General features: G+C 51.3%; 1 non-coding gene across 1 annotated transcript; it reads right to left on the reverse strand.

Annotated features, from left to right (window-relative positions):
* Positions 1–737: 737 nt before the first annotated feature.
* Positions 738–888, reverse strand: LOC138749099 (U12 minor spliceosomal RNA). Its single transcript, XR_011348412.1, has one exon. It is a non-coding gene; the product is annotated as a U12 minor spliceosomal RNA (small nuclear RNA).
* Positions 889–11,607: the final 10,719 nt, after the last annotated feature.

The following is an 11,607-nucleotide window of genomic DNA, read 5'->3' on the forward strand; positions in this document are numbered from 1 at the left end:
GATTCCTGTCATCTTCCCACAAACTGATCCACATGGTCACGGCTCAGGTCTCTTTATCTTTGCTGTATAAAGTACACCCACTAAGTTGGGTGGGTCATGTCTCCAGAATGGAGGACCATGGCCTTCCCAAAATCGTGTTATATGGCGAGCTCTCCACTGGCCACCGTGACAGAGGTGCACCAAAGAAGAGGTACAAGGACTGCCTAAAGAAATCTCTTGGTGCCTGCCACATTGACCACCGCCAGTGGGCTGATCTCGCCTCCAACCGTGCATCTTGGCGCCTCACAGTTCGGCGGGCAGCAACCTCCTTTGAAGACCGCAGCCCATCTCACTGACAAAAGGAAACACCCAACCAACCAATTTTCCCCTGCAACCACTGCTTGTCCCACATCGGACTTGTCAGCCACAAATGAGCCTGCAGCTGACGTGGACATTTATCCCTCCATAAATCTTCGACTGGACTCGCTCTGTTGAACCTCCTGCGGGACCGGCTGGTTTTCTTGCTGCGTCTCTGAGGTTCCAGCCGCACCTCCGAGAGGCTGCGGGACCGGCTGGTTTCGAGCCGCTGAGCTCCTGCAGCTCTTCTGGGGGAGAGGAGGGTTCCTGTCGTCCTCGCTACTGTGTAGTTCATGAGGGGGTTTGGTTTGAAGCCCCCACCTCTTTTCATCGACCTGCGGGGATGGTTCCCCTTCGTTGTTCCCTGCTGTTCTTAACATTATAGGGTGGGGGGGAAGAACCGGGCAGATCGCGGCTCTGCGGCATCCCACAAAGTAGGCGGGTCACCACTAGGGCGACCTTTACCCGCACAAAAATTCCTCTCGCACGAAGCGGCGAGGACCCGGGCGTCACCCCGGACCGTTATTTTCCTTACTCATTAGTTTAAGGCATGCCATTTATTCGCCGCAGCTGCAACCTAGACTGAACCCCATCCCTTCATAGTCAGGGCGAGTCCGCCACCAACTCACTTACAGTGAAACATTTCACTCAGCAGATATATTTAGCCTTTTCTCCCTTTCTTCAAGCTGCTCAAACGATACAATTGTAAGGAAACTTTATTATGTAAAATAATAATGTGAGAGGCATTGTGGGATACGAACGCATGGGATTGCGGGATTTGTAGTTCCGCCTCCCTAGTGCTGGCACTGTACCTGTCCTGATTAGGAATACCTGAGGACATTAACCCCTGACATCCTGACTCTGATTTAATGTTGACCAGTAAACTATCACCATCTCCTTGAATCAGATGATAAAGTTTCCTTTCAATTTTATTGCATGAGCAGCTTGGAGAAAGCGGCAAAAGGCTAAATAGGAAGCAATTGCCGAGTGAAACATTTCATTGCCATGAAGTAAAACATGAAGGTCTGCAGACACCGTGGTTGAAGTTAAAACACGATGCTGGATACAGAACCAACGTTTCGGGCTTGAGCCCTTCATCAAGATGTGGGCAGGCGTGGATTTGACATCTCTGCCTTTCTCTTCCTAAAATCCACAATCAGCTCCTTGGTCTTGGTGACATCGAGTGCACATTGTTGTTAGTACAACATTCAGCCAAGTTTTCAGTCTCCTTTCTTGCACGTTAACTCATTGCCCATTTTGTACAACCCACTAAAAAGCAAAGGTTCCATTATTGTCATGTAATACTATATTTAGAATGTAACATATATGAAATTCTTTAACTTTTGTCAACCATAACACAGACATAGGGTCGCCACTTTCTCCAGCGCCCCTCACAGAAACCTACAGCACCTGGTGTTCCAGGTCGGTCTCCCCTCTATGTACTGACCAGTACTGAGCCTGTTTAGCTTCCAACATCAAATAATCTCAGGAATATTCTCTACCGTGGTGTTATCAGCAAATTTGTAAATGTGCTGTTGTTTTACACAGTTAGAGGTGTAAAGTGAATAGAGCAGGGGGCTAAGAACGCAGCCGTGTGGTGCTCCAGTACTGATGGAGATTGCGGAGGAGATGTCCTTACCTATCTGCACTATTTAGTATCTGGAGGTAAAAATTAAGAATCTAATTACACAATGGGGTACTGAGGCCCAGATCTTGGCATTTCTGATCAGTTTTGAGGGGATGATGCTCTAAATGCCGATCTCTAGTCAATAAAGATCATCCTGATGTCTGCATCTTTGCTGTCCAGGTGTTCCAGGGTTTTTTGTTGATCAAGGGCTGCTCTGAGGTCCTTCGTCACCAGATAATGGGCCAGATTTAGGGTTATTGTCATGAATTTTGTTGTTTTACAGAATGCACTTTCTATAAAATTACAAAGACATTTGCATTTTAAAAAATAGTGCAACAAAAGAGAGAAAAAGTGAGGTTATATCCACAGGTAGAAGCTGCTTTTGTAGCGTTGAGTATGTGTCTTTAGGCTCCGATACCTCCTCCCTGATGGTAGTAGGGAGAAGGGGTGGTGGTGGTGGGGGTTGGTCCTTGAGTATAGAGAGGATGCTGTCGTCCTTAATGAAGTGACAGGAGTTGGCGAGCCCCCTTTGTGATTCCATCAACATGGAGGCCCCAGGATAGATCTTCAGAGATGGTGACACGCTCAAGCAATGGAGGGGGGAGTAATGCCAAGGTGCCACAGTGGTGGTAATGGTGTAAATAGATAATGAATGTAACAAATTCAATGAGGGAAATGTGGGGATTCGACATTATGGATGGGAAGAGACTTTGAATGGTTTTCATTTTTGTAAATAATTTTTTGTGAATAAAATCTATTTTTGGAATAAAACCTATTCAGATTTATTGCAATAAAGACCCTTTGCCCCCGCAGATCAGTTAACCTGCACATTCCAAAATTTACTTCCCATGCCTTGATGAGCTCAAGCCTGAAACATTGGTTACGTATCTTTATCTTTGCTATATAAAGTTCACTGTTTGACCTGCTGAGTTTCTCCACTGCTGTGTTTTTACTTCAACCACAGGGTCTGCAGACTTTCCTGTCGTAACTTTCAGGGAAATTTGCAATGATACCTCGGCAGAGAGTGCGCAGGCGCGGCCGGCTCTGGTTCTCGGCCAGGAGTGCGCAGGCGCGGCGGGCACCGGTCCTCGGCCGGGATTGCGCAAGCGCAGCGCGTGCATCATGGCGGGGGAGCCGAGTGTGGAGCGGCAACTCGAGGTCGAGGATGAAATGGAGGACGACGAGGTTAGCAGCCCGGGCAGTGTGCGGTCCCGGGGGCCGGGGCGCGGGCCTGCTCCCTGGAACCGGAGCGGACGGGTTGCTCAAGGCCGCCGCCAAGCTGGCGTGGGTCAGCTCGCTGACATCCATCGCCTAGGCCCAGGCCCGGGGATCCACAGCCGTTCCCTCCCGTCCTCAGGGGCAGCGACCTTGCCCTCCGGCCTCTTTCCCTCCTCCCACCACCCCCGGACCCGGGCCTTGCCCTCCGGCCCCTGCCCTTGCCCTCCGACCTCCCCCGGCCCCTGCCCTTGCCCTCCGACCTCCCCCCCCCGATCGTCCTCCGACCTCCCCCCGGTCCTTGTCCTCCGACCTCCCCCCGGTCCTTGTCCTCCGACCTCCCCCCGGTCCTTGTCCTCCGACCTCCCCCCGGTCCTTGTCCTCCGACCTCCCCCCGGTCCTTGTCCTCCGACCTCCCCCCGGTCCTTGTCCTCCGACCTCCCCCCGGTCCTTGTCCTCCGACCTCCCCCCGGTCCTTGTCCTCCGACCTCCCCCCGGTCCTTGTCCTCCGACCTCCCCCCGGTCCTTGTCCTCCGACCTCCCCCCGGTCCTTGTCCTCCGACCTCCCCCCGGTCCTTGTCCTCCGACCTCCCCCCGGTCCTTGTCCTCCGACCTCCCCCCGGTCCTTGTCCTCCGACCTCCCCCCGGTCCTTGTCCTCCGACCTCCCCCCGGTCCTTGTCCTCCGACCTCCCCCCGGTCCTTGTCCTCCGACCTCCCCCCGGTCCTTGTCCTCCGACCTCCCCCCGGCCCCTCCGACCTCCCCCCGGCCCCTCCGACCTCCCCCCGGCCCCTCCGACCTCCCCCCCGGTCCTTGTCCTCCGACCTCCCCCCGGCCCCTCCGACCTCCCCCCGGCCCCTCCGACCTCCCCCCGGCCCCTCCGACCTCCCCCCCTGCCCTTGCCCTCCGACCTCCCCCCCGGTCCTTGTCCTCCGACCTCCCCCCGGCCCCTCCGACCTCCCCCCGGCCCCTCCGACCTCCCCCCGGCCCCTCCGACCTCCCCCCGGCCCCTCCGACCTCCCCCGGCCCCCGGCCCTTGCCCTCCCACCTCCCCCCGGCCCTTGCCCTCCCACCTCCCCCGGCCCTTGTCCACCGACTTCCCCCCCCACTTCCGGCACTCGGCACCCGGCCCAGTCCGGTCCTTGCCTCTTCTGGCCCCAGACCCTCCGGCTTCCTCCACAGCCCCAGGCCTTGCTCTCCTCTCCCTCCCCTGGACCCCGGTCCTCGTCCTCCGCTGACATTTGGCGTTGGTGACTCCAAATCCGGAATTCCCCCTGGTCTGCCCTTAAATCCTGTCCCCGTGTGGTTTGCTGTCAGAATGAGTCTGGGATAATAACTCCTTGGTGTAGTTTGTTCTGTAAGTGTCTGTTACAGGGAAGGTGTTGATTGTAGATTGGTGTGTGAGATGGCGATGACTGTGCCCATTTATTTTTATTGCCACATCGAAATGTAATATGCATTGGAATACTTTAATTTCAGACTTGCCATAAGGCAAAGAAAGAGCTGCTGTAAGCATTGCCTGGCATCCCTAACATATGGAGAAAGAGAGTTCTTTGGATTCACCTCCAGTGCTTCTGCAGCTGCACAGACTTCAGTCCAAACCTCTGGCAGTGTGAGCTCCAGATCCAAACCTCCAATAAGATCAGGAAGACTTCAGTGTCCTAGTCCTTTCAGGAACCCTCTTGCCCTCAGCTCCAAACCTCCAATACGATCAGGAAGACTTCAGTGTCCTAGTCCTTTCAGGAACCCTCTTGCCCTCAGCTCCAAACCTCCAATACGATCAGGAAGACTTCAGTGTCCTAGTCCTTTCAGGAACCCTCTTGCCCTCAGCTCCAAATCTCCAATACGATCAGGAAGACTTCAGTGTCCTAGTCCTTTCAGGAACCCTCTTGCCCTCAGCTCCAAACCTCCAATACGATCAGGAAGACTTCAGTGTCCTAGTCCTTTCAGGAACCCTCTTGCCCTCAGCTCCAAACCTCCAATACGATCAGGAAGACTTCAGTGTCCTAGTCCTTTCAGGAACCCTCTTGCCCTCAGCTCCAAACCTCAAATACGATCAGGAAGGCTTCAGTGTCCTAGACCTTTCAGGAGTTCTCTTGCTTTCAGCACCCTCTGGATTTAATATTCAATGACAATTGGCTTAGGGCAGTGGTTCTCAACCTTTTTTCTTTCCACTCACTTTCCACCTTAAGCAATCCCTTTCTAACCGCAATCTCTTTCTAACCACAGAGCATCTATGCCATAGGATGGTATGCAAGTGGGGAGAAGAAAGGTTGCGAACCACTGGGTTAGGGTTCTGGGGGGGAGGGGGGTTTATTGGTTGCGTTCGGCACTGCAGTTTCAGCCACCTCTCTGCACAAACTTCCTCATTTTTCAACTGAGCGCTGAGATTGTCAGTGTTGCAATCACTGCACTGCATTGAGCAGCTGATAAAAGATTGATCCTGCTTTATCTTGTGCTTGCAGCTCGATGAATCCCTCGCAGAAAGACTGTGGGGTTTGACAGAGATGTTCCCTGAGGGAATGCGAAACGCCTCGGGTGTTGTTGCAAACTGCTCTCTGACGTTGGCCAAAAAACTCTACAGGTGTGAAGCAGGCACTGCAACCTGGCAGGGGGAAGGGAGATGGGATCTGCTGGGGGGAACAGGGAGCGGAGATCCAATCTCCCAGGTGTGGGGGGGAGGGGTGACCCAATCTCCCAGGCGTGAGGGGAGGGGTGACCCAATCTCCCAGGCGTGAGGGGAGGGGTGACCCAATCTCCCAGGCGTGAGGGGAGGGGTGACCCAATCTCCCAGGCGTGAGGGGAGGGGTGACCCAATCTCCCAGGCGTGAGGGGAGGGGTGACCCAATCTCCCAGGCGTGAGGGGAGGGGTGACCCAATCTCCCAGGCGTGAGGGGAGGGGTGACCCAATCTCCCAGGCGTGAGGGGAGGGGTGACCCAATCTCCCAGGCGTGAGGGGAGGGGTGAACCAATCTCCCAGGCGTGAGGGGAGGGGTGACCCAATCTCCCAGGCGTGAGGGGAGGGGTGACCCAATCTCCCAGGCGTGAGGGGAGGGGTGACCCAATCTCCCAGGCGTGAGGGGAGGGGTGACCCAATCTCCCAGGCGTGAGGGGAGGGGTGACCCAATCTCCCAGGCGTGAGGGGAGGGGTGACCCAACTCCCAGGCGTGAGGGGAGGGGTGACCCAATCTCCCAGGCGTGAGGGGAGGGATGACCCAATCTCCCAGGCGTGAGGGGAGGGGTGACCCAATCTCCCAGGCGTGAGGGGAGGGGTGACCCAATCTCCCAGGCGTGAGGGGAGGGGTGACCCAATCTCCCAGGCGTGAGGGGAGGGGAGGAGTGACACAATCTCCCAGGGGAGGAGCAATGGTACCTGCCACACCATGATACCACGTATCAGCTTGTTTTTCAGCTTCACTCGGTCAGCCTTGTGGGTGGGGACCACGTCCTTCATGATCCTGGTTCTACCGGTGGTGTTTGAAACCGAAAAACTGCAACTGGAGCAACAACAGATCCAGCAACAGAGACAGGTCAGGATTTGGTTTTGGGCTGGGCCCTGGGTGAGGGGCAGGAAGGAGGGTGGTTGGTGTGTCTAGATGTCATGGAGCGAAGGGGCAGTGGCTGGGACACAGCTGGATGGACTAGACAGGGCCAGGTAAGAATAATGTTCAACATTGTGTCCCAGGCTACAAAGAGTTAAATTAATTTTTAAAAATTAGATTTAGATATACAGCACAATAACAGTCCCTTTGAACCCACAAGCCCCTGCCACCCAATTACACCCAACTAACCAACAACTTTGGTGGAAGGGTGGAGAAAGAAACTAGAGCAGCCGGAGGAAACCACCCCCCCCCCCCCCCCCCAACAGACACGGGGAGAACATTATAGACAGGTCGGGATTCGAACCAGGATCACTATCGCTGTAACACTGTTGCGCTAACCATGCTGGTCGTGTCCCAAGCTAAAGGGAATAGTTGTGGATGAACCCAGAGCAGGTATCTGCCCCAAGTCCTGGCCTGCCTGTCTCCTGTAACCATTGATGCTGCATGTCATTAGATTGAATTAGCATCTGGGAAAAAGAAAACCAGGACTGGATCAACTGGTTACAATTCTGGAAACCCGACCTTCAAACAGGATAGCACTTCTGAGCATTCACGAAGTAGACATTAAAGCCACCTTGGGTCTTCCCCCCCCCCCCCCCCCCCCCCCCCCGCCCCCTGACTCCCCAAAGCTGGCCATTGACACTAAACTTTCAGAGAGCAAACATTTCCTATTTCCTAAATGAGAAATTTGGATACAATTCCTCTCCACACACCCTCCCTGTATCAGTTTCGTGCCTCGAGTACCTGTTTCTATGAAGAGTAAAACCTGGGAACAAGACCAGGGCAAAGACAGTGATGCTGAAAACCTTAGAGACCACGGTGCCAGCAACAGTTCTTTAACCCTTTGGCCATTTTTAATCTTTCATAATATATACAGGTAGTCCCTGACTTACAACCTATGTGACATGGCTGAAGTTTTAAAAAAAAGTTAAATTATAGTTTTAAAAATGAACTAGATAGATTCATGGATAGGAAAGATCTGGAGGATTATGGAATGGGTGTAGGTCAGTGGGACTAGGGATATATTGTTTTCGGCACACTAGAAGGACTGAATGGCCTGGGTGTTCTATGGTTGTACGTAAATATAAACATTGTGTTTTGGGATCTATTCTTAACATTGGGAGCAGTGCCGTCCACCTCGAAGAAGTAATTTCACCTGCTCAAGGGAGCTCAGTGGAGAAACCATGGCTACATGTCAACTTGGGGGTGGGGAAGCACTGGTTCCAGGGCAGGAGCTCGGGGACCTCAGGCTCCCAGGTAGGAGTGGGAATCTCAGGCTCTGTAATTGTAAAATTCCCGCCAGTGGCAGTGGGGAGGTAAGGGGCTGGTGATTTTCATGATTATCAGCCCAAAATCCCTAAAATACACCCAAAAATGTTCATGAAGAAAATTCTTCATTGTCAATGTTTCCTGTTCTCTCCTAATTAGATTTTTTTTTGTTTCCAGATTCTATTGGGTCCAAACACGGGGATGTCTGGTGGAATTCCAGGAATGCTGCCACCGCCAGTTCCAGGGAAAATATAATGGACCTGACTCCCTGAGTGGGAAGTGCTGGTGCAGGAGGGATTAAAGGATTGAGGGGGAGGGTGGGAGGGAATTGGACAATGTGCAGACACGGAGTCTGCAGGCCATTGCTGGGGAGATTGAGTTGGTCTTCAGCATTCTGCTCCAGGCCAACCAGTCGCGCCTGATGCATTGAGCACTCTGCTGCAAGTACTGTCACCTGGGTAGGGTTTAGAATATCTGATCTGACATCTACTGGATAGTTCACGGGAAGAGGAGGAATCAGTTTGGTGAGTTCTTGAGCCATTACCCGCGATCTGCAATCCGATTGCTTGCAACAGCTTTTATCACCGGGTATATGTTCTTCAACAGTTAAGGGGCACCAGATGTTATGTAAGAAGTTGTCATGTTCACCATCTTCTGCTCTCGGTGAGGGGCAACTCTTAACTCCCCCATAAACACAGAACAGCTTATCCTGCTTCTTGGCATGGCAAGTACTGCAAGGCTGTTGAAGATGGGCTGGTTGCAGCAAAGATGGGCGCCGTTAGTGCCCGCAGTCAAACATGCCACAAGATTGTGACTCTTACACGGTGAGAGCGCAAGCCCTTACCAAGAGAGGACAATCTGACTGCTTCCTGCAACCTGATGCCTCCCTGTGGTATGCTTCTGGGCAACCAATGTGACAGGCCAGGTAGGACAGGGGGAACGAAGGAGACTGGGCAGGTTCTATTCATTGCTTATATCTGACTAGGCAATCTGCCACTACGTGGCACAGAAGTCAGTCTGAACACATTTACCTGCAGAGATGGTGACATGTTGATGTGGAACTTATGATTTATATTGTTTAATAAACTTCTGGTGCGGGGATTTTGAAAGATTTTCTAACTTAAAAGTGGAAAATGTGTGTGTGCAGGAAGTAAAAACAAAAGAATGCTGGAGGAAGTCTTTCAGCCCAAAAGATCACGAACATAACTTTTCCTCCTACGGTCACTGCGAGACCTGCTGAGTTCTAGCATTCTGTGTTTTTAACTATAATCACAGCATCTGCAGACTTTGTGTTTCACTGTGTACAGGAAGTGACTGGTCAGGTCATTCAGCCAGTCGTGCTGAGCAAACTGCAAACAGCAAAAGGGATGGGTTCAGGACTGAACCTTTCCCATTCACTCACTGATCCGCCATGGAAAATGCAAAGGTCACACTGGAACTTTCTGGACTTCAGGGACTGAGTTGCAGAGAAAGGTTAGGACTTTATTCTCTAGAGTGTGAAAGAACGAGGGGAGATTTGTTAGAAGTATTTAAAATTCTGAGGGGAGAAGGACATAGTAAATATAGGTAGGCTTTTTCCACTGAGAGGGGGTGAGATACAAACCAGAGGACATGGGTTAAGGGTGAAAGGGAAATGTTTAGAGGGAACTTCTTCAGAGTGTGGAACGAGCTGCCAGCTGAAGTGGTGAATGCAGGCTCATTTCCAATATTTAAGAAAAATTTGGACAGGTAGATGGATGGGAGGAGTACGGAGGGCTGTGGACTGGGTGTTGTCTTGGCAGAATAATAGTTGGGCGCAGATTAAATGGGCTGAAGGGCCTGTTTCTGTGCTGGTTGTTTCTATTCCTCTACATGTTATTAGACAGGCACCACATCTGAAATGTGATGCAGGAGAGGTATCAAGGATGCACATCCTATCTCTGAAGTCTAATTAGACTTGGAAGACCTCCAACAACCCTGTGCTCCCACTCTGGTTAGCTCAACACTGTTAGAGCACCAGTGATTCAGGATCCAAACCAGTGCTGTCTGTAAGGATTTTGCACATTCTCCTCAAGTCTGCATGGGTTACCTCCGGGTGCTCCAGTTTCCTCTCACCCTTCAAAACATACGGGGTGTAGGTTAATTGGGTGTAGTTGGGCAGCCTGGGTATGTGGTCCGGAAAGGCCTGTTAGCATGCTGGATGTCTAAATTTAAAATCTGTTCCCCTTCAAAGGAAGATAGTTTCACATATTGCACGTGTACGTGGAACCTGGATGTGCCCAGGTGCTGAAATCACAAGTGACCATGAAGCAGCCTTCGAAACCTTGCAGAGGAATGCTCAGTGCAGCACTCTCCACTCCAGCACAAGGAGTCAACGAGATCACTGAATGTGAGAAATGCTGCAGAGCCTACAAAGAAGGTGACCTACCACACCCAGACTTTGGTTCTGGTCTAGTAGAATCTCCAGACTGTTGGATGTTGTACAATTTTTGAATCTTCATTCAGTTTGAACTAGGTTTAAAGAGAGGACAGGAAGCAAGACCAGTTGAAAGAATGCAGAGCCCTGGTGAGTGAATAGCAGCGCAGGAAAATGCCCGAACGAGCTGGAGCCCACCCCTTTCCAACTTCCCGGAGGACCCAGTAATGGATGGGAGCCCAGAACCGAGGCCCTGGCAAGTTCATTCCTTTGGCAACACAGCCGGAGAGTGTGATAGTGCGGTTGGGAGGTGCAAGTTCTTTTTTAAATCAAAAATATACTTATTCACAATAAATTATTTACAAACAAGAAAACCACTGAGTTTTTTTAAACCATATAATGTCAGTCATATCTAAACATTCTCATCAATATACATTGTTACATTTTTTCTCGTAATGCATGTTGCCACCACTGTGGCACCTTGTTTCTCCCCCCTTTGTTAGATGAGGGGCTTTCCCTCAGTCTCAGCCCCTCAATGCCTGGTATTGGGAGGACTCTAGAGTTAAAGTGATCGATAAACGTCTCCATTTTCTTTTGAGAGTTCCAAGATGTTTGAATCTGATTGAGAACATCAGGTGCTAGTTTATTTTCCAAACCTGATGAGTTGCAAATGCATCTACAAAACATAAATGTGCTGGAGAAACTCCATAGGAAGTAAAGGGAAATGTTTCTGGACTGGGCCCTTTATCAGGTACAAGCAACTCCAAATAAAGAGGTGGGGGAGGAGGAAGGAGAAACAAAGGGAAAAGGGTAAAATATAACTTGGAGAGGGATTAAAGAAGAGAATTAAACTAGTAGAAGCTCAGCAAGTTCCGCAGTGTCCCTAAGAGGCAAAAATTTATAACCAATGTTTAAAGCCTGAGTCCTTCAAATTATGAGCAAAAAGTGGGCAGGCGCCTGAATAAAAAAGGCAAGGGAGGAGGAAAAAGCACAGGTCCGCAGCCAAGTTGGTGGGAGGCAGGAGAAGAAAGCTGAGAATTGATCAGAGATGGAGAGGAGGAGAGAAAATTCCGTGCTGCGTGTCGACATTTCAGTTTATCGTGAATAAAGGCTATTTTTGGAAAATGGACTCTGCGAACCAGCATTTTTGTGTTTTGACAAAGT

Source organism: Narcine bancroftii, chromosome 13, assembly GCF_036971445.1.
Source record: "Narcine bancroftii isolate sNarBan1 chromosome 13, sNarBan1.hap1, whole genome shotgun sequence".
NCBI lineage: Eukaryota > Metazoa > Chordata > Chondrichthyes > Torpediniformes > Narcinidae > Narcine > Narcine bancroftii.